The following is a 26,019-nucleotide window of genomic DNA, read 5'->3' on the forward strand; positions in this document are numbered from 1 at the left end:
TACTGCACTCTTAATTAATTCTGAGTTCCCCACCTCAGACTGCTCCCCTTCCCAATTAACTTCTATTAGCATAAGCTGAATGTATTTATGTATAGTGGAAGGATTGTCTTGCAGTCTGAACTATAAATTAGCTGAAATGGAAATATTATTTCTGTTTAGTCTTTTCTAAGTATGTACTGAGGTACTGAAATGAGCACAGGCTTCACCAGCATTTTAAACCACACCTAGCCAGATGTTTTCAGTTCAAACTCCTATTTTTAGAAAACAGCTCTAAATTTATAAAGCAATTCTGGATTTAACCAGACTATGGACACTGCTCCACCATGCTATTCTGACTCTTTGGATTGTCTTCTGTTGAAACTATTAACTCCTTTTTCCTCCATGATCGGCACTATCCTGATTTTTTTTCTATTTTTATTTCCCTATTAAGTGAGCATTCTTCAAAGTTTTCTCTTCTTTTTTAATTTCCTCAGAGTAATCCATGATTCACTTAAATATAAATTCTGTTCAGAGCTGGGTATGGTGCCTCACGCTTATAATCCCAGCACTTTGAAAGGCTGAGGCAAGAGGACAGCCTGAGCCCATGGGTTCGAGGTCAGCCTGGACAACTTGGCAAGACCTCGTCACTACAATAAATCAAAAAATTAGCCAAGCGTGGTGACACACACCTGTAGTTCCAGCTACTTGGAAGGCTGAGACAGAAGGATGGCCTGAGCCCAGCAGGTCGAGGCTGAGGTGGCCATGAGCGTGCCACTGCACTCCAGTCTAGTTGACAGAGTAAGACTCTGACTCAAAAAAAAAAAAAAATTCTGCTCAGATATTGTCTTGAACTTCTCTATTAACCTTGTAGATAAGAACTCTGCCCACTAAATCATGAAGTTGTTAGGAGGGCATGCAGAAAGTAGGGATGCTGTTGTAAGAACAGCAATGTAACATTCTCCCACAAATTTCTAAATAGTCCTGGGAGGAGCTCTCCTGTCATTAATTACAAATCTGACTTTTTTCTCCCACAACCAAGGTGGCACTTGCAACTGCCTGCTCCTCCTGGATACCTCATCACTAATTGACTGATCAAGGTATTACTGTTTTCACAGTTTGGGGGGGGTGCGCTTTTTTTGGTTTTTTTAGAAAATTCTCTTTTTATTTATTTTTCTATTTATTTTTGAGATTGGGTCTCACTATGTTGCCCAGGCTGGGCGTGAACTCCTGGGCTCAAACGATCCTCCTATCTCAGCCTCCACAAGTAGCTGGAACTACAGGTACAAGCCCCCCACCATTCTTTATTTCTTCATATTTTTTGCTTTTTAAATTTTTCAACAAAGGACATTTATTTGGGGGATAAAGGGCTGTGCTCCCACCTGACTTATTTTTCAAACTGCAAAAAGTTAAATGCCATCATTACTACTAACTACCTGAAGGGACAGAGGATCCTGTCCTGAGCTCTCCTGGTCTCCAAACCTTTATAACTAGGCCCAATTATTTTTCTACAGATATCATATTTCACATACAGAAATACATAAGATTAAGTTTATCTAGAGAAAATCCTATAAAATATTTTCTTTTATCCAATATAAAAATCTAATGGATTCTAATAACATTATTTGGTAATCCCTAACCAAATTATCTGAATGCACTATGAATAAGGAATAAAATGAAAATCCCTAGTCTCAAGGCGCCAGTCTAATAAAAAAACAATTGAGTAAAAAAGGCATTAATAATTACAGTCTGATAAGGACTATACTTATGGAATCATAAACAAGGAAATCCTTGTTTATGCAAAACAAAAAAAGCTCTGGGGTATTAGGGAGATGATCCTAAAATGACAGACCATAACACTTAAGATCTGTGGAACTGTAACAGCTGCCAGCATTTATCGAGAACTATGTGCTTACTAATAGTTCAAAGTGCTTTATATACTGCCTTCATTTGAGATACTCTTTAGCCCCATTTTGATGAGGAAACAGGGGACAGAGAAAAAGTCAAGCAGCTTGCCCAAGGTCAAACTAATATAATAAGAATTCCAAAAACTGAAGCTATATGAGGCAGTCTCTAAAGGTAAGAGGAGAGAGAAGAAGGTGGAGGGAATGCTAATGGAGAAAGAGCTAGGTTACACTGGGAGATTATCTCTTTGTTCAGTAAGACTAAAAACTAAAATTAAGATTAGTAAAGCAGTGGCCAGATCATAAAAGTCTGTATTTCACATCCCAAGAGCAATGGAATGTTTTGGAAATTGGAGATAGGAAAGTAAAATGATCAGGGCAAGATGGGCTTCATTTACTAAGAAAGCCCAAAAAAAAAGTCTATGAACAGTTTAACACACTGGAGAGGTTTAACATAAAAACAACATTTCAGAGAATTCAGTAGAAAAGTCTTGGAAAGGAAAGAAACCATAAGAGAGTGACAAGGGAAGAAAAAACTCTGAGAACTCTGAGTGATAGAAAAATGAAACTACAAAAAAAAAAGATGAATAATCAGATGGACTTTCATTATGGACAATGACAGATGATGACAGGACAGGAACATATTAGCAGGCCTCAATAATTCTGAGAGAACTAGTCCTAGTACCTCTGAAAGATAGGAGCACTCAAACCTCTGAGAAAGGAATCAGAAAAAGATATAAAGTGCCTGGAAAAATATTGTTAGTTCTGAGTCCACCCCATTGCATATCTTTCTCATGATGAAAGTAAGATGGGTTTTTACTTTTACCTCCCTTCTCTTGCCTTTTCTTCTCCTTTGGCTACTTCAATCCTAAGAATAAGGACCTCAAACAAAGGTCTATTTGAATATTTTAAAGGGTTGACTTAAAAACAGTTGAGAGAATATTCTATATAACTGCTATTTCAGACCTTGTCCATTATTCAAAATTACTTATAAGAGAATTCAAGTGATATATTCCTTATGCACTTAATGACAGGGAGTCTGTCTTCTTCAATAAAATGCATCGTTCGCGACCTGCCTGGGCAGGCGAGACCTCATCTCTACAATAAATCAAAAAACTAGCCAGGCGTGGTCGCGCACCTGTAGTTCCAGCTACTTGGAAGGCTGAAGCGGAAGGATCGCCGGAGCCCAGCAGGTCGAGGCTGCGGTGGCTGGGAGCAGCCACTGCACTCCAGTCTGGGCAACAGAGTGAGACTCCAACTCAAAAATAAAAAAAATAAAATAAAATAAAATAAAATGCAACCTCGTACTTGACAATGAATATTATATAATGTGGCCTTTTTGTCAACTTCTAAAAAACTTCAGATGATTAGCATAATTATTTTTATTTTTCTTTATATTATTTTCTATCGTTTTCCTGGCTTTCTCATCTTTAACTACTCATGTCCTCTTTGGAACCTCATCCTAACTCTGTGTGCATGTGAGTACATTCTCCAAAGAGAGGAAAGAGGAGAAAAAAAAAAAAAAAGAAAAATCAACCTCCATCTTACTGTTGGGTTTACAACAAAGAAAAGGTAGACTCTGCCCTCTCATTCTTGGTCTACCATTTTCTTACTCCTTGGCATGGCATAAGGAGTCAGGCAACTTCTGGGCTCAGGCAATCACTATCAACATGAAGGAGTAGTAAATCTATGTGGCAAGTCCCATCTGGACAAACTTAGCAAGAGGCCAAAGTAAATGCAGAATCAGAATGCAGCATAGTGTTTGACAGTTAGTTTGAGAGCATACCTCAACACTGCTTCCCTGAAGAAATCTTGATAGACTAGCAATCACCACTATTCCACTAACAATTCAAAACATATGATCCTTTAAAAATGTACTGGATTTTTATTATAGAAATTCTCTGCTTGAGCTGAGTATGGTAGCTCATGCCTGTGATCCCAGCACTCTGGGAGGTCCAGGCGGGAGTACTGCTTGAGCCAAGTAATTCAAAACCAATCTAAGCAACATAGTGAGACACTACCTCTACCAACAATAAAAATGTTTTTAAATGTAAAAATTAGCTGGGTGCATGGCTCACAACTGTAATCCCAACATTTTGGGAGGCAGAGGCAAGAGGACTGCCTGAGCCCAGGGTTCGAGACCAGACTGGGCAACTTGGCAAGACCTTGTTTCTACAATAAATCAAAACTACCCCTGTGGTTCCAGCTACTTGCAAGGCTGAGGCGGAAGGACTGCCTGAGCCCAGCAGGTCAAGGTTGCAGTAGCCGAGAGAATACCAGTGCACTCCAGTATGGGTGACAGAGTGAGACTCCAACTCAAAAAAAAAATAAAATAAAATAAATAATAATAGTAATAGTAATTCCTTGCTTGTCCAGGCATGGTGGTTCATGCCTGTAATCCCAGCACTTTGGGAGAACTGCTTGAGTCCAGGAGTTGGAGACCAACCTAGGCAAAATAGTAAGACCCCATCTCTACAAAAAAAAGTAAAAAATTCAGCCTGGTACAGTGGCTCACATCTGTAATCTCAGCACCCTGGGAGGCCAAGGCAGAACGAACTGCTTGAGCCCAGGAGTTCAAGACCAGCCTAAACAACATAGTGAGACTTCATCTCCACAGAGTCAAAAAAACTAGCCAGGCACGGTGGCATACACCTGTAGTCCCAGCTACCTGGGAGGCTGAGGTGGAAGGATAGCCTGAGCCCAGAAGGCCATAGCTGTGGTAGCCATGATTGTGCCACTGCACTCTAGCCTGGGCAAAAGTGAGACCTTGACTCAAAAAAAAAAAAAATTAAATATATGCCTATTCCATGACGCTTCCTTTTAACCCACTGCTACCAAAAGACAAAGCATCCCTTTTTTTTCTTTTGAGAAAGCAGAATTTATTAAGAGAACAGAAAAGTTCCCACAGAAGGAGGGGACCCAGGGAGGTTGCCCAAGTACCTTTATTCTTAATTGCCAAAAACTGGCATTTGGCTATTATGTCCATCAATGCAAACGTACATCAAGAGACAAATGAATTTGTACTATATTCATATTATGAAATACTACTCAGCAATTTTTTTAAAAGAACCAATTACTGATACTCATAACAGTATTACCTGAGTCTCTCAGACAAACTTAGCAAAAAAAGTCGTTCACTAAAAAATACTATACGATTGCTTTAATGTGATATCCAAGAATAGTGCTATGACTTGGGTAACTGACCCTTCCAAATCTCATGTTGAAATCTGATTCTCAATCCTGGAAGTAGGACCTAATGGGAGGTGTTTGGGTCATGTAGGCAGAGTCTTCATGAATGGCGTGGTACTGTCCTCATAGTACTGAGAAGCCGCTTGTTAAAAACAGCCTGATACTTCCCTCCTTTCTCTTGTTTCCCTCTCGCCACGCTAGCTTCCCTTTGCCTTCCTCCATGAGTGGAAGCAGGCAGAAGCCGTCACCAAAATCAGACGCTGGCACCTACTTCTTGTACAACCTGCAGAACTGTGAGCCAAACAGATCTCCACCTAACTTCAGGTACGCCACTAAAACAACACAAACCAACTAAAACGAACAGGTAAAATAATCACTGATGAGAGATGACAGAAAACTGCTTAGCCTGGGAATTGGGAACTACAAACTAAGAAGAGGAAATTAGAATGCTGGAAATGTTCACTATTGTGATCCAAGTGGTGATTACAGAAGCATATACATATGTAAAAATTTATCAAATTATCCACTCCAGATTTATGTACACATTTACTGAATTTTACATCCCAATTATTATAAAGTAAAATTAAAGCATAAATGAGCCAGGCACAATGGCTCATCTGTAATCCCAGCACTTTGGGAGAACGAGGAGGAAAGATTGCTTGAGCCCAGGAGTTTGAGACCAGCCTGGGTAACAGATCAAGACCTCGTCTCTACAAAAAAAATCAAAACATTAGCTGAGTGTGGTGGCGCAGGCCCATAGTCCCAACTACTCAGGAAGCTGAGGCAGAAGGATTGCCTGAGTCCAGGAGATGGAGGCTGCAGTAAGCCACGATCGTGCCACTACATTCTAGCCCGGGTGACAGGTGAGATCCCAAATCAAAAATAACATAAAACAAAATAAACCATAAATGGCTCAGCTATTCATTCCCTAATTAAATTTCCGCCATAAAAAAATTTACATTGATAAAATAAAATAATAAAATAATCTACAAATGTGTCAGCTCTCTAAGACCATGAACAGGACTACATTCAAATGAAGCAAAACTCATTCACCAAGTTAAAAATTGTAGGTCTCAGAATGCATGCTTTTCGAACTTCAGAAAAGAACTAAGAAAAAACATAAAAAGGGAAAGTCCAAACATGAAGGGGAATCACATATACCACATCATTTATAGCAACAAAACACTGGAAGCAATCTTGTAAAAGGAGCACATTCATGCAACTGAATAGATATAATAATGTATGTACACAAGAGTATAAAATATGTATGTCAAAAAAGGGGAAAATTAATGATTTTCCCTCTATTTTCATAACTTACAATAACATTTTTGAATTACTTTATAACAAAATATTTTAATTACCACAAAAAGTATATGCCTGGTCTGTCTAAAATACTTTTACAACCTCAACATGAATGTTGTATAACATTATCACTCTTTTCAACATTCACCTGGTTTAAAACAATTTTAAGATATCAAAATATACTGGGCGTGGTGGCTCACGCCTGTAATCCCAGCACTTTGGGAGGCCAAGGTGAGAGGATTGCCTGAGCTCATGCGTTGGAGAGACCAGCCTGGGAAACTTGGAGAGACCTCATCTCTACAATAAATCAAAAATTTAACTGGGTGTGGTGGCACATGCCTGTAGTTCCAGTTACTTGAAAGGCTGAGGCAGAAGGATGACCTGAGTCTAGCAGGTCGAGGCTGTGGTGGCTATGAGCGTGTCACTGCACTCCAGCCTGGGCAACAGAGTAAGACTACAACTCAACAAAACAAAAACAAAAAAGATACCAAAATAAAATAAAATTTTTTTCATTTCTAGTATGGCAAAAAATATCTTTTCCTTCTGCACTTACCTCATCTGACAATACTAGCTATCTTCAGTTCTAAATATGCAAATATTTTTTAAAATATGATGTTTGCACATTTACTGATGACAAAACTTCATGAAGCAAAATTAAGCTTCAATTATTCACTTTTCTACTAAATATTTAACCTAAGGAACTAACAACAAGCATTTTTTTTCCAGAAAGCCAACAAAAGTTCAAGAAATTGTCATTATCTATCTGGCCCACACCTTAACATGAAACCATGCAAAACACTACTTATTTCTATGTGAATTATGCTTTCTATGGCATATCTTCAAAAGAATTATGGACATTCTGCTGACTCTTCTCCTCTTCCTAACAGGAATGAAAATTCCAAATTTTACAGTGTTTATCGTGATAAACCCTTCAACCCAGTACGAGTCTGAATCATTACCTATGCTATGAAACAGCTTTATTCCTAAAAATCCAAAACTAAGAACAAACTAAATATTCATCCACAGATGAATGTTATAAACAAATACTGTTAACAGTCATACCTTGAAATATTCTTAGCATTAAAAAACAAACATGCAACAACATGGATGAATCACAGATATTATGCTGAGAAAAAGAGACCAGGTCCAAAAATGATTTCATTAACATGAAATTCTAGAAGAGGCGAAGAAAATAGAACAATGGTGGGGGAGGGAAAATGACTATAAAAAAGCTGGAGAAAACTTCTAGGGATGATGAAAATGTTATATATCTTGATTGTGATTATGGTTACACAAGTGTATTCATTTTTCCAAAACTCATTAAAATGTACACTTAATATGAGCATAAAAGTGAAGGTATTTTATTCTATGTAAATTATACTGCAAAAAAGTTGATTTGCCAGGTGCAATGGCTAATGCCTATAATCCCAGCCAGCATTTTGAGAGGATGAGGCAGGAGGATTGCTTAAGCCCAGGAGTTCAAGATCAGCCTAGGCAACACAGCGAGACCTCATCTCTACAAATAATCAAAAATTTAGCTGGACACGGAAGCACATGCCTATAGTTCCAGCTACAGAGGAGGCTAAAGTGGAAGGATCGCCTGAGCCCACGAAGTTAAGGTTGCAGTAAGCCATGATTGTGCCACTGCAGTCAAGCCTGGGCAACAGAGTAAGACCTCGACTCAAAAAAAAAAAAAAAAAAAAAAAGATTAATTTTTAAAAAGATTTAGCTTACTGAAAATAAATAGTCTATACTCAAAAGCAATATACTCCAAGATTAGGAGTTTACATTTCTTTTATATTAAATTGCCTTTCTTGTAGATGTTAAATAAAAGTTTCGTATAAAACTTTAAACTAGCGAGTATGGTGGCTCACGCCTATAATCCCAGGTTTATGGGTGGCCCAGGCAAGAGGACTGCCTGAGCCCTGGGGTTCAAGACCAGCCTGGGCAACTTGGCAAGATCTCATCTCTACAATAAATCAAGAAAAATTATCCGGGCCTAATGGTGCATGCCTGTGGTTCTAGCTACTTGGAAGGCTGAGGAGGAAGGGTCACCCGAACCCAGCAGTCAAGGCTGCAGTAGCCCTGAACATACCAATGCACTCCAGTGTGGGTGACAGAGTGATACTATGACTCCAAAAAAACACTTAAAACTAAAGAACATTGTCTAGAACCATGCGGTCCAATACTGCCCATCAGCCACATGTGACTATATAAAGTTAAATTAAGATTAACTAAAATTTTAAATTCAATTCCTTAAGTGGGGCCATGGGGAGTAACTTTACAGAGGACAAACCTGTTATCAAAGTCATTATCAAGGATGGTAACATTAAGATTGACAGTATGGGCTCTCAATATGATGTGATGAAACTGGCACTGCCCTTCAGGGAATCTTCCTCCAAAAACCAGTAACTCTAATCTAATCATGAGGAAACCATAAAACAAATTCTAAAAGAAAGGTATTCTACAAAATACTTGACTAGTAATTCTCAAACTTGCCAAGGTCATCACAAACAAGAAAAATCAAAGAAACTGCCATAGCCAAGAGAAGCCTAAGGACACAGGACTACGTATAATACATCCTGGATGGGATTCTGTAACAGAAAAAGACAGTAGGTAAAACCAAACAAAGAAAATGTGAGCCAGGCTCGGTGGTTCAGCCTGTAATCCCGCGCCTTTGGGAGCCTGAAGTGAGTGGATTGCCTGAGCCTGCGGGTTTGAGACCCGCCTGGGCAACAAGACCTCATATGTACAATAAATGAAAAATCAGCCGGGCGTGGTAGCGCGCACCTGTACTTCCGGATACTTGGAAGTCTGAGGCGGAATGATTACTGGAGCACAGCAGGCCGGGGCTGCAGTGGCCGGGAGTGGCCACTGCACTCCAGTCTGGGTGACAGAGTGAGACTCCAACTCAAAAAAAAAACAAAAAAAAAATGTGAATAAACATGGACTTTATAGTTAATAGCAATGTACCAATATTGGCTCATTAATTCTAACAACGTACCACAGGAATCGAAGATGTTTATAACAGCAGAAATTCACTGTACTGTCTTTTCGATTTTTTGAAAATCTAAAACTGTTCTAAAAAGTAAAGTCTATTATTATAAAAGGAAAGTGAGTTGCAACTTAAAAGTTAAGATTTTTTACATTAAAAAAAATGCAAGACCAGATGTGGTAACTCATGCCCGTAATCTCACTTTTTTATTATTTTATTTTTTTAATGAATTAATATTTTTTAAAGTTCTCAATATGATAAATACAGACATAACCCAAAAAAACACACAAAAACTCTTTGGCGTCATCAATAACTTTTAAGAGGGTAAAGAGGTCCTAAGATCAAAAAGTTGATAGCACTTTGGTTTTTTGGGGGTTTTTTTTTTGAGTTGGAGTCTCACTCTGTCCCCCAGGCTGGAGTGCAGTGGCCGCTCCCGGCCACCGCAGCCTGGACTTGCTGGGCTCCAGCGATCCTTCCGCCTCAGCCTTCCAAGTAGCTGGAACTACAGGCTCGCACTACCATGCCCGGCTGTTTTATTGATTTTTGGATTTATTGATTTATTGTAGAGATGAGGTCTTGCCAAGTTGCCCAGGCGGATCTCGAAAAGCACTTTGTAATTAGCTCTTTGGGAGGCTGAGGCAGAAGGACAGCTTAAGGCCAAGAGTTCAAGAAATATTTTAGAAAACTGGTATTTTGCCAGGCATGGTGGCTCACATCTGTAAGGCAGAGATGAGAGGATTGCCTGAGCCCACGTGTTTGAGACCAGTTATCGTCTCAACAATAAATCAAAAAATTAGCTGGACATGGTGGCGCATTCCTATAGTTCCAGCTACTAGAAAGTTGAACCCAGCAGGTCAAGGCTGCAGTGGACATGAGCATGCCACTGCACTCCAGCCTGGGTGAAGAGTGAGACTCTGACTCCAAAAAAAAAAAACAGTATTTTTCCATTAAAGATATATTTGCATTAATATGCAATTAGTTTATTTTGTCACATGGAGTGAGATGGTATATTATTTTTTCATGAATATTTTTAGTTTCTCAATATGATAAATATAGATAAAACTAAAAAAACAACAAAAAGTTCTTCGGGATCCTCAATTGCTTTTAAGGGGTAAAGACGTCCTAAGATCAAAAAGTTGATAGCACTTTATAAAGTACTTTGTAATTTGCACTTTGGGAGGCTAAAGTAGGAGGATGGCTTTAGGTCAGCCTGAGGATCATACCAAAACCCTATCTCTAAAAAAATAAGATAAAAATGGTAATTTAAAATTGGCCAAGTGTGGTAGTACACAACTGTACTCCTAGCTATTCAGAGGCTGAAGTGCAAGGATCTTTTGAGCCCAGGAGTTCTAGGTTGCAGTGAATTACAATCATGACCATGCCACTGCAAGAGCAAATTTTTTTCTTAAACACAGTTCTCCTCAATCTCCTAGCCACTACATTTCAAGTACTCAATCAACACGCATGGCCAGTAGCTACACACTGGATAGTGGAGTTTTACAGAATATTTCTTTAGTAGCCAAAGTTCTGTTGAACAGTGCTGGTGTAGAAAATCATCTTTAAAGGAATTATAATTAATCACAACTTATGAAACAAGTCGTACGTACACAGCCCTAAAACCTCTCAGTAATATCTAAAAACCCTCACTGAAATATTTATTCTAATTTCAAACTTTTTTTTTTGAGACAGGGTATCATTGTGTCACCAGGCTGGAGTGCAGTGGCATGACGACAGCTCACTGCAGGCTCCAACTCTTTGGCTCAAATGATCCCCCTGCCTCAGTCTTCAAGCAGCTGGGACTACAGGCATGTGCCACCACACCCAACTGATTTTTTTTTTTTTTTGCAGAGATGGGGTCTCACTATGTTGTCCAACTCGTTTTAAACTCCCAGTCTCAAGCAATCCTCCCACTTCAGCAGGAGCTATCAGGCTAGCCTCAAATAATCACTCTGTTTTTAAAAAGCACTTTTTTTTTTTGAGGGGGTGAGAAAGCAGGAGTTTAGAAGAGCTCCCAAGCGGGAGAGAGCCCGAAACAGAGTTACCCTAAAAATCATTTTTTAAAAGTCAATGTAACAGCCAGATACAGTGGTTCATACCTATAAGCCAGCACTCTGGGAGACAGCATAGCAAGACTTCGTCTCTACAAAAAATCACAAAATAAGCAGGGTATGGTAATTCACACCTGTAGTCTCAGCTACTCAGGAGGCTGAGGAAGGTAAATTCCTTCAGCCCAGGAGTTCCAGGCTGTGGTGAGCTGTGGTCATACCACTGCAAACCAGCCTGGTCAACAGAGTGAGATCCTGACTCCAAAAAAAGAAAAGAAAGAAAGAAAGAAAAAAAGAAGTTGGGTGCTGTGGCTTACACCTGTAATCCAAGCACTTTGGGAGGCACAGGCAACAGAACTGCCTGAGTCCAAGGGTTTGAGATCAGCCTGGGAAACCTGGCCAGACCTCATCTCTACAATAAATTCAAAACTTAGCTGGGCGTGGTGGCATGCACCTGTGGCAGGCTGAGGCAGAAGGATCGCCTGAGCCCAGCAGGTCAAGGGTGCATGACCGTGAGCATGCTACTCCACTCCAGCCTTGGTGATACAGTGAGACTCTGACTCAAAAAAAAAAGAAAAATCAACACAACAAATATAAATGTAACACTGAAAACTGTTCCACTCCTCAAAGCAGCAGTTTACAAAGTATAGTCTGTGGACCTCCAAACGCTTTCAGGGCAACTGCGATGTCAAAACCATTTTCATAACAATACTATTAAGATAGTTTGGGAATTTTCTATTGCAAAAATTAAGTATTACCTGCATTTTTCACTATGTTGGCATTTGCACCAATCGTGCAATAAGGATAAAACCGCTGGCACTATAGTATCATTCAAGTTAATGGCACCAAACTGTCCCAGTAATCATCATATTCTTCACTGCCGTGTGCCATGTGCCATGTACTCATGACAGAGGAAGGTTCCTCTCTTTTACTTAAAAATGCCTGTCAGACATGGTGGCTCATGCCTATAATCCCAGCAACCAGGGAGGCTGAGGTGGAAGGAGGCTTGAGACCAGGAGTTGTCTGGTCAACACAGTGATGCCTCATCTCTTAAAAAAAAAAAAGAAAAAAGAAATAGAAGAGGAATACCCATGACAAGGCAGTAAAAATTATTAATTGTATTAATCTTGATCCATCTGTATATATCTTTTTAAATATCCTATCTGATGAAATGAGAAATATATATACATCATTTTGACTTGAAAAAACAGCTGGCCGGGCGTGGTGGCTCACACCTATAATCCCAGCACTTTGGGAGGCCAAGGCAAGAGGACTGCCTAAGCCCACAGGTTCGAGACCAGCCTGGGCAACTTGGTGAGACCTCATCTCTACAATAAATCAAAAAATTAGCCAGAGTGGTTGTGTGTGCCTGTAGTTCCAGCTACGTGGAAGGCTGAGGGGTTGGCCATGAGCATGCCACTGCACTCCAGCCTGGGCGACAGAGTGAGACTCCAACTCAAAGAAGGAACAGCTGAACACAAATATGGTTACCCAGACTTAGGTATTAGAAGACAGTTTCCACAATGAACAAGTGAAACCATTACTTCAAGAAAAACAATTCAGAGTACTTGTTGCAATTATAAAATTTAAGCTTTCAGCTGGGCTCAGTGGCTGTAATCCCGTACCTTTAGGAGGCTGAGGTGAGTGAACTGCCTGAGTCTGCGGGCTCGAGACCCGCCTGGGCAACTTGGCGAGACCTCATCTCTACAATAAACCAAAAATTAGCCAGGCATGGTAGTGCGCGCCTGTAGTTTCAGCTACTTGGAAGGCTGAGGCGGAAGGATCGCCAGAGGCCAGCAGGTCAAGGCTGCAGTGGCCGGGAGCGGCCACTGCACTTCAGTCTGGGTGACAGAGTAAGACTCCAACTCAAAAAATAAATACATAAATAAAATAAAATAAAATGTAAGCCTTCAAACAAAACCAAAACTTTAGAAAATGTCTATTCACTAGCATGTGTTGGACAGTTTTCCAATACTTAGTCTTCTCCAATACTTAAAGGCTCTTCTAATGGATGCAGGTATTAATTAAAGAAATTTGACACTGTATAATGTAAAATATCCATCCAATGGGCAATATAAACCAATGAATTTTAACATTAAAAAGCACAAAAAATTCACTGATATAATTCAGATTTCACATTGCGACTAACCTTTAAAAAACTGCTACTTATTAAAGTTAGTGTAATATCAAGGAAAAACATCTGCAATTTTCTGAAAAAGCTAATGAAATACTCTCTTTTCTGGGCAACCCCCTTGGGTCTCTTCTCACTCTAGGAGCTTTTCTGTCCTCTCAATAAATCCTGGTTTCAAAAGAAAGAAATACTCTCCTTTCCAACTAAATACATATCTTTACAAGGATGAATTTCCCTCATATACCTCAAAGTAATAAACAGCAACAGATTGAATACAGAAGCAGATGAGAATCCAGTTGTCTTCTATAAAGTAAGACATGAAAGCAAAAAGGTAAAACAATGCCATTGTTCTCATCAAATTTTTTAGAAATGTTTTAGAAACAGATATTTTCCATTAAAAATATATTTATGTTAATAAGCAATTCGTTTACTTTTTTCAGATGAGTGAGATGTATATTATTTTTTAATGAATTAATAGTTTTAAATTTTCAGTATGCTAAATATAGATATAACTTAAAAAAAAAAAAGTTCTTTAGGGTCCTCAATAACTTAAGAGGGTAAAGAGTACAGTCTGTGGACCTCCAAACTCTTTCAGGGCAACTGCAATGTCAAAACTACTTTCATAACAATACTATTAAGATAGTTTGGGAGTTTTCTATTGCAAAAACTAAGTATTTCACTATGTTGGCATTATATCTATATTTATATCAATATTTTGATCTTAGCATGATCAAAAAATCTATATTTATATCTATATATCTATATTTTGATCTTAGCACAATCAAAAAAATTGATAGCATCTACCTCAGGGAAAGAGAAAAAAGCAACAAATAAATAAGCTTAAACATATATACATACCCTGGAAAGCATAAAATATCACTGACAACAATAACACCAAGATCTATTGTATCCCACATCTTTAAAAGAAAATAAATTAAAAAAAAAAAAAAAGAACATTGAGATCCAAAACATGACACTTATTCAAAAAGTATCTGAGGTTTTTAAAGTGCATCTTTTCCAAGGACAAGACTTTTCATATTTTGGAATTTACTTATGATTGTTTGCCTACCTCCTTCACTAGGCTGTAAGCCCCATGAAGATAGAACAGTATGTGTTTTGCTCACCACTAGGTCTACTCCAGCACTTGGCACAAGGCAAGCATTCAAATTTTTTTGTTGGGTCAAAAAAAATTTTAAAGATAAAAAGATCTGCAAACAGATCTCAATGACATGCCTACTTAAAACTTATAAAGATGAAATTTTGCAATCAAAATGTACCTATTCACATAGTAATAACAATCATAAAAGCTACCATTCACCAGGCACGGAGGCTCATGCCAGTAATCCCAACACTTTGGGAAGCTGATGCAAGAGGACTGCCTGAGCCCAGGGGTTCAAGACCAGTCTGCAAAACAGGGCAAGACCTCATTCTACAATAAACAAGCAATTAGTCAGGCATGGTGGTATGCCCCTGTGGTTCCAGTTACTTGGAAGGCTGAGGCAGAAGGATCACCTGAGACCAGCAGGTCAAGGCTGCGGTAGCCATGAGCGTGCCACTGTGTTCCAGCCTGGGTGACAGAGTGAGACTCTGACTCAAAAAAACAAAAACAAAAAAAAAAACTACTATTCATTGAATGCCTGCTTATTGTATATCAGGTACTTTAGATTTTTCATTCACACAACTATGGGATATACTTTACAGGTAAAGAAAGTAAGGCTCCAAGAGATTAACCTGTCTAAAGTTACAGGTAATAATTGATAGAAAATTAAACCCACATCTCTTTGCTCAAAAACCCACAAGCTTTTCACTACATGTTGATATGGTGCTCAATACTGCCTGGTTTCCTCTTTTTCCATTTCCTTGCAATTTTCAGGGGAACTTATTTTGTACAGTCACTTTTCCCAATCTCCCATTCTGTTGCACTGTCCCCAGACTCCCACTCCTGTGCATCACCCAAATAAGCAATATAGTCAGCCCTCAATTAGAAAAGAGCATATGTTCTTATAATATACTATTGAAAGCCTCATTAACAATGGCACAAGTAGGCTAACTTAAGAGTGTCAGACTCTAGAACACAAATTAAGGCTTTCTGACCCACTGCACCACATCAATTCCCAAGGAAGTGAGAGCCCCTGGATACAGTCATCTCTCTAAGGCCTGAGCCATGATTTACCAGTTAGAAAGTACCAACACAGTACTTTTGCCAATTCCTTGTCATTCTCTACAACAAAAGGACCAGTATTTAAGAGACCAGAGCTCCCAAAACTTCCTCCAGACCCATAACTTGAATAAAAGGAACTTTGTTCCCAAAGAACCTATTAGCCACACTATCTATCACTATAAGAAGGTTAAAAAAAAAAAAGAAGAAAAGGTGGCCAGCCATGGTGGCTCACATCTGTAATTCCAGGGCTTTGGGAGGTCAAGAAAGCAGGATCACCTGAGGCTAGGAGTTCATAGCAGGCTGGACAACATAGCAAGACCCTGTCTCTACAAAAATTTTTAAAAACTTAGCCGTTATGTGGTGACACACACCTGTAGTCCTAGCTACTCGGATGCTGAGGAAAGACAATTCCCTAAGCCCAGGAGTTTGAGATAACAGTGAGCAATAACAGCACCTCCATACTCCAGCCTGGGTGACAGAATGAGACTCTTAAAAAAAAAAAAAAAAAAAAAAAAGAAGAAGAAGAAGAAGAAAGAAAAGGTTTTGCTGTTACTATCAGTCTCCAATGCTTCTGAATAGTATGTAAACATTTACTTTTTCCCCCTTTTGGTGAAAGAATAGAAATAAAATTGACAAAAATAGACTAGTATAGGAAAAATTACAATGCCATCCACATTGCCATGTCATTTGATAATTTCACCACAAGCCAATGTTTTCCAAAGATGGATTCTCCCAAAATCTGTGAAAGTTTTATACAGATTCTGTGGAAATCTTTTTAAACTTCACAAAGCCCTGAATGTATCTTACCTCAACATCTAGATTTAAGAAAATGTACAATGAGAAAAAGCTCTTCTATCTTAAAAATGAATTCAGCAGCAATATACTTAAAAAAAAAAAAAACACCCTTATCTAAGAACAATTATCATAGATAGAAAGTCACATCTCTGGGCTGGTATGAGATATATAACTTTTTTTTTTTTTTTTGAATTGGAGTCTCACTCTGTCGCCCAGGCTAGAGTGCATTGGCATACTCACGTCCACCCCAGCGCTGACCCGCTGGGCTCCGGTGATCCTTCTGCCTCAGACTTCCAAGTAGCCGGAACTACAAGTGCGCACTACCACACCCAGCTAATTTTTTATTTATTGTAGAGACAAGGTCTCATCAAGTTGCCTGGGCTGGTCTTGAACCCGCAGCCTCAGGCAATCCACTTTCCTCAGCCTCCCAAAGTGCTGGGAATACAGGCTGAGCCACCGAGCCCGGTCTAGATATATCACTTTTATTAGTAATTCCTAGGCTTTGCGTCAAAAATCTGGGTATACAAATATAACAAAACTTAAGTACTAAAAAGTGACTTAAGCAATTAGAGGTCACAAAGTATATATAAGCTACAAAAATATATGAACAAGACTTCAAAAGTTTCCATTAAACAAAGTCTGCTTCAGTTTTATCTAATTCCACAATAAAAAAACATATTATTTCAAAGGTTTATACTGTCTCACTGATTCTTTCCCAACAATGAAGAACACTGCTACTACTCTAATAATATGAATACAGAGTCTATGAAGTTGGACTCTTCAAGTTACATATGGCTCCCTAATACTTAAGTGTAGCTTGATACTATAAGAAGTGGCTAGAAATAAAAATTTATAAAGTACAAGCAATGAGGCCAGGAGGAACAGTGCCTCACGCCTATAATCTCAGCCCTTCGGGAAGCCAAGGTAGGAGGACTGCTTTAGTCCAGGAATTTGAGACCAGCCTGGCCAACACAGCAAGGCCTAGTCTCTAAAAATATATAAATAAATAAAATTAGCCGGACATGGTGGCATGTACCTGTAGTCCTAACTACTTGGAAGGCTTAACCGGAAGGATCATCTGAGCCCAGGTCAAGGCTGAGATAGTGCCACCACTACACTTCAGCCTGGCCAAGAGTGAGAATCTGACTCAAAAAAAATAAACATAAAAATGAAAGCATTGGAAAATAATAATCCATGAATGTTTCCATAAACTAAGCTTCTCCTTTGCTTATATTCGTTTATTAAACCTTTATCCTAGACATTCCTCTGAACCCCCCAAAATTAAGAACTTTTGTTCAAAAACTGCACTAGGAGCAGAGCACAGGGGCTCACACCTGCAATCCCAGAAGTTTGGAAGGCAGAGGCAAGAGGCTTGCCTTAGCCCAAGGGTTTGAGACCAGCTTGGACAACCTGGCCAGACCTCATTCTCTACAATCAATCCAAAAATTAGCTGGGTGTGGTGGCACGCACCTATAATTCCAGCTACTTGGAAGGCTGAGGTGGAAGGATCGCCTAAGCCCAGCAGGTCAAGGGAGACTCCAAGTCAAAAAATCAAAACAAAACAAAACACTACACTAGGAAGTTTCAGCAAGTATGCTTGGAGAGATATACCAGATTCCTTCACTGAGATATGCATTATGTTAACTCTTTAAGACACATAAATTGAAACTGCAGAGCTATAAATATGAAATTTTTCCAGAAACTAGAAAAAAGAAAATAGTCTAGAACCTCTGTGGAGGTTTGTCCACAACAGCCACCATTCAATCTACTCTGAGACTTTCCTCTATCCTTAGGAGTGGGACCTTTCAACTAACAATGCTTGCACTTCTAGACTCAAACCCCATGGCCATAACTAATCGGACCGATGAGAGAAAACGGAACCAAGCTGAGGTAATCAAATTTTCCTTTCCAGGAATTTGAAATTTGGATATTGTGCTAGCAATCAGTTGGCTAATGGCACTAAAGCATGAGTTCGTATGTGGCTCCAGGAATGAAGGGCCATTTTCTTCCATGTGTTTGTATCTCTTAAAGTCAGACTATTGCAATACAACTAGGCTGGGCACGGTGGCTCACGCCTATAATCCCAGCACTTCGGGAGGCCGAGGTGAGAGGACTGCCTGAGCAACATGGCGAGACCTCATCTCTACAATAAATCAAAAAATTAGCCAGGCGTGGTGGCACACACTTGTAGTTCCAGCTGTTCGGAAGGCTGAGGCAGAAGGATTGCCTGAGCCCAGCAGGCCAAGGCTGAGGTAGCCATGAGCATGCCACAGCCCTCTAGCCTGGCCGACAGAGTGAGACCCCCCCAACTCAAAAGAAAAAGAAAAGAAATACAACTAAAGCAGAACAAAATGAGACAAGAGAAGACAACACTGGTAGAAAAGGGTTATCTAGAATGCCACAGCTCCTGAATGTTTCCCAGTTTCTGATTCACATCCCTCAAGATCTCAGTACCCCTGCTCCCAAAGCATTCCTCTTCCTGTTTTTAGCCAACAAAAAAATAAATATTATGACAGATTAAGACATAAATTCACACCAGGATAAATGCAGAAAGGATATTTTACTCTTCTGATTCATAAAGGACTGAGAGACACCAAAGAAGTTTCTACTCACTATCCATAACCTCGAGAAATAACAGCACAAATAACTGAAACCTAAAAGCAAAAATCTCCTATTTGCATAAGTTCTCAAACTGGGCTTTCCATTCTGCACTTACCTGCTCAAAAGTTCTGCTGATTCACAGCAGGTAATTTGCACAGACTGTTTTCAGGTCCTTTAAACACTGTAAACAATAAAAGTATTAATGTAAATCATCCAGTAACTTCTTAGCAAACTTTAAAAACATAATTTCTCATCATGAATATATTTTACATGAAATGGGTTCCAAACCTTGCTTAATTAGAATCACCTGTGGTGTATTTATAAACTAGATTCTCTAACATCCAGAGAGTATCAGTAGCTCTGCAGTGAGACTAAAAAATGCATGTTTTTAGCAAAAGTCCTAAGTAATTCTGATGAAGCTGACAAATGAACACCATTACAGGGCTTCAGGGAAGTGATGATTTAGAGTTTTCATTCAAAACCACATAACAGGGATTTGGTATTACCTTTTAAAACCTATATGACAGAAAAACAATAGCAGCATCACAGAAATATGTATCCTATCCAAATAATCACCAAGCCCCCAGAAATATGACTACTACCAAAATGTCCAAGGAGCAATGTTCCAGGTGTGCTTTAAGTTGCAAAATCAGAAGCAGCTTTTAATATTCGGTTGAGACCACATCTTAAAAATCCACAAGATGGTGATATTTCAAGTGACAAGGAGTAGAGTGAAGTACAATAGCTTCAAATGGTACTTGACAAAAATCAAATGATGCTTTGCTGCTACTATCAAAGAACAATAATTAAAAATTAAAGTTGATAACTTTATTAACAGCAAAAAAGAACTTGAGACAGCTACTCCCACACCTCTGATTTAATTTTGCAAAAGAAGTAGCCATGTTATAATGTCCAACGGTCATCGAACATTACCCCCTATACTCTACATTTTTTTAAGGGCAGAAGGGAAGGGGAGGAGAATAAGATAATAAACTTTTCTATGGGCCTAATTCAAGAGGACAAGCTCCAGGGTATCTCCTACCAAAAGTATAAATTAAGCTTAAGTTAATGAAACCCTGTAGTTACCTTAAAAAACAAATTTTTTTCCTTAATTACTTGAAATAGGGACATATGTAATACTTTGTAAAATAAGTAATACTTTTATAAAATGAAGTTTGGTCACTTTAGGGTACATTCTTTTGTTTTTCAGATCTCTCCCCTCTTCTTCTTCAACTTCACACAAAATTAAAGGAAATTCAACAAGGTATCATTTCACATTCCTATATTATTTATTTATTCATTTTGTTTTTTTTAGAGACAGGGCTCACTCTGTTGCCCAGGTTGGAGCGCACTGGTATGATCATAGTTCACTGTAACCTCGAACCCCTGGGCTCAAACGATCCTCCCACCTCCAATAATTATAGTATATTTCTCAGTCACCTGAGAGCATGACCAAAATGAAGAAACAGTATTTGGTCAAGAAATATTGGGATTCTAACTGTTAAGTAAGCTTATTCACGAAATTTAAATCTCCTTATATTTTTAAAGAGATGTAAGTCACATGGTATTAAAAATGAATGGAAACCCTAGGACTTTATCACCATAAAACCCTAATGGAAGCCAGGCGCAATGGCTCACATCTGTAATCCCAGCACTTTGGGAGGCAGAGTCAATAGAATTGCCTGAGCCCAGGGATTTGAGACCAGCCTGGGCAACTTGGTGAGACTCTGTCTCTACAATAAATCAAAAAATTAGCCAGGCATGGTGGTGCACGCCTGTAGTTCCAGTTACCTGGAAGGCTGACGCAGAAGGACTGCCTAAACCCAACAGGTCGAGGCTGTGGTGGCCATGAGCGTGCCACCACACTCCAGCCTGGTTAACAGAGTAAGACTCCAACTCAAAATAAATAAATATATAAACCTAGTGGGGGTGGGGGGAGTGGGGGTGGGAAAACTTGGGTTCAGACTTTAACAACAATGACCAAACAACACTGAAGGAAAACAGATATTTAACTTGCCTCTAAAATACCTGGATTAACACCAACAAAGGCTGCAGATTCAACTAATGAGACTGGTCCCACTATAATCTATAAGAAATATAATAAAAGAGAAAGTATAGAAAATTTAATCAGCAGGTGCTAATGGAGAACTGTAAACAAAGTCAGTTTTTTTAAATGACACAAATCAAAGATCCTTTATAACAGCAAGGGCAAAAGGGACAATAGTAATCTTTTCACTCAAAAGGGTTCTCAGAGGTAACAATCACTATCAATAGCAACATCTCCTACTGTGAAGGTCAACAAAAAGAACAGACGTATATAATATTAAAATGCAGAGTCATGAGAATGAGTTGATATGACATCAAAGACATTATAATTTGGAAATATCATTTCAAAAGTTCAACAGAGGAACAAGGAGAGGTAGTTAAAACACTACCTCATCGCTATGTTCCCTTTTAGCCAAGGATCTCCACTCACACTCTGACCTTATAATTCCTATCTTCTCATGATTTTGAGGCATGACTACTACAAAGTATTCTTCATATATACAACTCACCAGCAAATGAATTTCAAAACCAGTATTCTAACCCTCTCAGGTAAACTAAAATCAGAGAACATTTAAGAAAGCTCAGTAGTAAGAATATAGGAGATAAACTGAAAGAAAATCAGAAATGATTTTTCCCAAGGGAAAAAAAAGCCTATTAAGTATAAGATTAATTAGAGAATTAGTCTGAAAGGTACAAGTGGAGGAATAAAAAAACAGCACAAAAAGTTATATGCATGCAAAATGCTATAAAAGATACACACATAGTCAGGCGCAGTGGCTCACGTCTATAATCCCAGCACTTTGGGAGGTGGAGCTGAGAGGACTGCCTGAGCCCACAGGTTCAAGACCAGCCTAGGCAACATGGAAAGACCTCGTCTCTACAATAAACCAAAAAAATTAGTGGGGTGTGTGGTACACACCTGTAGTTCTAGCTACTTGGAAGGCTGAAGCAGAAGATTCGCCTGAACCCAGCACATCGAGGCTGCAGTGACCGTGAGCATGCCCCTGCACTCCAGCTGGGCAATAGAGTGAGACTCCGATTCAAAAAACTATTTTTAAAAAGATATACACACAAATTAGTGGAAGAGTCCCCTGGGCATTTAAAACTAAGCTGGACAGCACACAATTAAGAGGAATTTTGTACTAACCAGATTATGAATAATTCGAGTTAATACTGATTCCATCTTTCTTCCTGTTACATTCCTTAATCAAAGGAAATTCATTTCCCTACATTTTTCAAATATCCTTAAATTTCCAAAGATCCCCTTCTTAGAAAGCAATTCCTTTTGAAAAGTGCTTTCAAACAGTTGTCATAAATCTCATTTTAAAAACTTTTACTTTTGTGGGGTGCAGTGGCTTATGCCTGTAATCCCAGCATTTTGGAAGGCACAGGTGAGAGGACTGCCTGAGCCGAGGAGTTCAAGACCAGCCTGTGCAACTTGGTGAGACCTCATCTCTACAATAAATTTTAAAAAAACAAACAAAAAAAAAACTATCCAGGTATGGTGGCATGCACCTGTAGTTCCAGGTACTTGGAAGGCAGAGGGGGAAAGGATCACCTGAGCCCAGTAAATCAAGGCTGCAGTAGCCTTGATCATGCTACTGCCCTCCAGCCTGGGTGACAGAGTGAGACTCTAACTCAAAAATTTTAAAAAATGAAAAATAAACTTTTACTTTTGACAAAGATAATTCATCACAATTTCCTGAAATATCTGGACATCCTAAAATTTTTCGGGGGGGGGCATCATGTAAGGGAAGAGGGTTGGGGAGGCTACTGGCCCAATCTCCAAAATCTGATTTTCCTGAGAATAACAAAAGATGAGGAAAAAGATTCCACGATAGTGAATAATCCATTTCATCTTAGTACCAAAGAAAAGAGTACACACATTTCTTACCAGCCTCCCTCTCACTAGCCTCTCTGCCGAAACTAGAGCTTCCATGCTTTTCCCAGTCTACTCCTGAGCCACTTCCAGCTCAGCTGTCAGTCTTTGCCCTTGCTGCTCGGTAGCCTGGAGCACTCTTCCCCCATATAGCTAAAGGTAAACTGCAACTTTACCTTTGCAGGTTTCTCCTACAAGGTTAGCTTTTCCATGAAGCCTTCTCAGAGAATGTAAAATTAACTCCTCCCTGACTCCCTAATATACTATCTCCCTTCTCATTTTTTTCCCCACATCACTTACCATTACACTATATATTTTAACTTAAGTATTTACCTGTCCAGAAATGAGCTCCACAGAGAAAGGAATTTTTGGTCTGTTTTGCTCCCAGTACACAAAAAAGTAGTGAGTGCTCAAAAGAGTGTGTGTCAAATAAATGAATACATGAATGAATGAATGAGTGAATAAATGAATGGAAGCACAGGTCCCTTCTCCTTCTCCAGCTTCAACTCTAAAATCCTTTGTCTTGTATCAAAAAGGTAAGAAGCTTTTCCCCTTCCAGTGAGTCACTACCATCACCAGTGTATTCCTTGATAAAATGTCAAAGGATCATGTGACATTTTTCCAGATTCATGCCACTTTAAAAATTTTTTTTATACTGTCCTCTTCTGATGTCAACATCTGATGTGAAAGAAAAGTACATATTCCCGTTTAAGCACTCCAAAAACTGCTAGACTAATAAAACACATTTTAAAAAAATCTAATGAATGAGAGTAAACATTTACGTTCTAACAAATGGACAAACTGTAAGGTCAGAGTTGCGAATATTGAAAGGATAAAACCTAATACACAAAAAGAATAACAAAAAAAATTTTTTTTCTAATCTAGGAAGTCATTAAATTCTAAAAAAGGAACTACTACATAGGGAAAGACTATCTTCCCTGAACACAACACTGGGAATCAAAATTTCATGGAAGCTGTTCATTGGTTCTGGCCTCTGACTCAATTTCTTATAAGTTAAACTGGAATACTTACCTTTCTTACAGAGAGACTAGGTGTGTTTAAGTGCTCTAACTTCCAGGAAAATGAAAAAACAAAAACACAGTACTAGATACTGCAAGGTAACGATACTGCTTCCCAGACACGGTCATACAACCTGCTTCTTTCACACTCCTCTTCCCTGCTCGATTTATGCTTCAACCCCAAAAGTGAAGTATTCAGAGTGCTTCGTGGAAACTGCTGACACTTAAGGCTAATACCCATTTCAACCTGATGTGAACGTTCGGGTCCCCATAGCTGCCACGGGCTCTACTTTCCCAGCCTCAGTCCCAGGTTCCGATCATGGTGGCTCTACCTTGCCTCAGGCCTGGTCCAGACCCAGTCCTTTCGCCACGGAAGGAGTCTCCCGCGTCCAGATGCTCCGCAGGGAAGGCAACAGTGCACCTCCCAGAGGCCAGGTGTGGATAGGAGGGCTGGCAGGAGCAGCTGTCTGGCAGAGCAGCTGTTGCCCGGGCCACCCGAGGCTGGGTGGGTGGCTGGCCCCCGAGAAGCAGGTAGCGGAAGGCGAGCCCTCCGGCTCTGAGCAAGCCGGCCTGAGACTGCCCACCCCAACACCCTCTTCCCTCGCTCGAGTGCCCTCGCAATGCCACGGGGACCACGGCTGAAGGACTCCCCAGCTCCCCGCAGCCGAGACGCGACAAGCCTCGCAGGACCCCTCGCCCGGGAGGAGGCTCTCTTCGGCCCTGCACCTGACCTGTCCCCTCGCCTGACGGCCCAAGCCGGCCGCGGCCGCTGCCGGGCGGCCTGTGGGTGTCCATGCGGCCGGGTCGGGTCGGAGCGGCGGGGACGCGAATGCGGGCCGGAGTCACAGGAGGCCCAGGGCGCGGCAGGAGGGCCGGGACGCGGAGCAGAGCCGGGCAGGGGAGCGAGACGGAGTCGCTGGTTACCTGCGGTCCGGGACAGGGAGTCTCTCAGAACCCAAGTCAGTCCTCAGCCTCAACAACACAAGATGGCCGACACGTCGCCACGCACGTCACGTGATCCACGCTCGCTCCGCCACGCCCCTTGCTCCGCCCCCGCCCCGCTTTGCTTCCCTCCCTACTCTCTAGTCTCCCACGACATCCTTGCCGCTGCCTCCCGCCCCTCTGCCCAGACGTGCTCCTGCCCAAGACCCGGATGAAAAGCTGGGAAGGGGGCGGGACAGCCGCATCGCGCAGGCGCCCGTGGTCTCCAGGCTGCAGCTCGTTGCCTGCCCTTGAGTTGAGTTGAGTTGGGTTCCAGAGTTGGACGCGAGCCAGGCACCGTGTGACTCACTGTCCTGTACACCCAATCCAGTTCCTGTTTGCAGTTCAAAAATCTCTGCATCAATTACGTGCTGGTTTTTCAAACGAGAACTTTTCCACAGCTTTTAGTCCGACATTTTCCTGCCCATTTGCCATCCTAAAACGAATGGAAAAGCGACAAAAGCTGATATTCTGGGCAGTTTCTCCACTTGTTACAGTTCTGGTAGATCTGGGAATTCATTCTAGAGAGTAGGAATGTGACAGCTGGTAAGGGCTTTAGAGCTATGACTCCCTCCTAGTATATCTGGACCGAAAGATCTTCTATTTTAGGGTTGCCAAATAAAATGGACGCCCAGCAATATTGGGGGCTCACTAAAAAATTATTCGTTGTTTGTCTGAAATTCAATTTTAACTGGGCACCCTGTGTTTTTATTTGTTCAGTCTGGCAACTGTACTCTTCTCGTGTCAACCCACTCTTTCCCGTGCCTCTAATTCCTCCTTCTGCCAGGATCCTTTTCATCAACTTTAAAAATATACTCGTGTCTCCCGTCTTAAAATTTAATGTTAAGAACTCCGGTGCAATTTTTCTTCTTTGAAAAACTTCCCCATGGCAGGTCTTTCTGCCATGAATCTTTCTTCTTCTTCCTTCTTCTTTCTTTTCTCGCTAATAAACTTTGTTTGGAAACAAAAAAATAAAATAAAACTCCAATTCCCCG

At 40.2% G+C, this 26,019-nt stretch overlaps 1 protein-coding gene across 2 annotated transcripts in view; it reads right to left on the reverse strand.

The window, feature by feature from the left end:
* The window catches only part of GIGYF2 (GRB10 interacting GYF protein 2), a 148,173-nt gene extending 123,116 nt beyond the window's left edge, over positions 1-25,057 (reverse strand). Inside the window, exons 1-2 of one of the 2 annotated variants that reach the window (XR_002482370.1) lie at positions 24,968-25,057; positions 19,215-19,280 (exon numbers count right to left, since the gene is read on the reverse strand). The gene's annotated coding sequence lies outside the window, so the exon portion shown is untranslated. The remainder of the gene's footprint in view (positions 1-19,214; positions 19,281-24,967) is intronic. The other variant, XM_008065118.2, reaches the window with a different exon arrangement.
* Positions 25,058-26,019: the final 962 nt, after the last annotated feature.

Source organism: Carlito syrichta, unplaced genomic scaffold (genome assembly GCF_000164805.1).
Source record: "Carlito syrichta isolate Samal-C Ts95f unplaced genomic scaffold, Tarsius_syrichta-2.0.1 Scaffold308158, whole genome shotgun sequence".
Classification (NCBI taxonomy): Eukaryota; Metazoa; Chordata; class Mammalia; order Primates; family Tarsiidae; genus Carlito; species Carlito syrichta.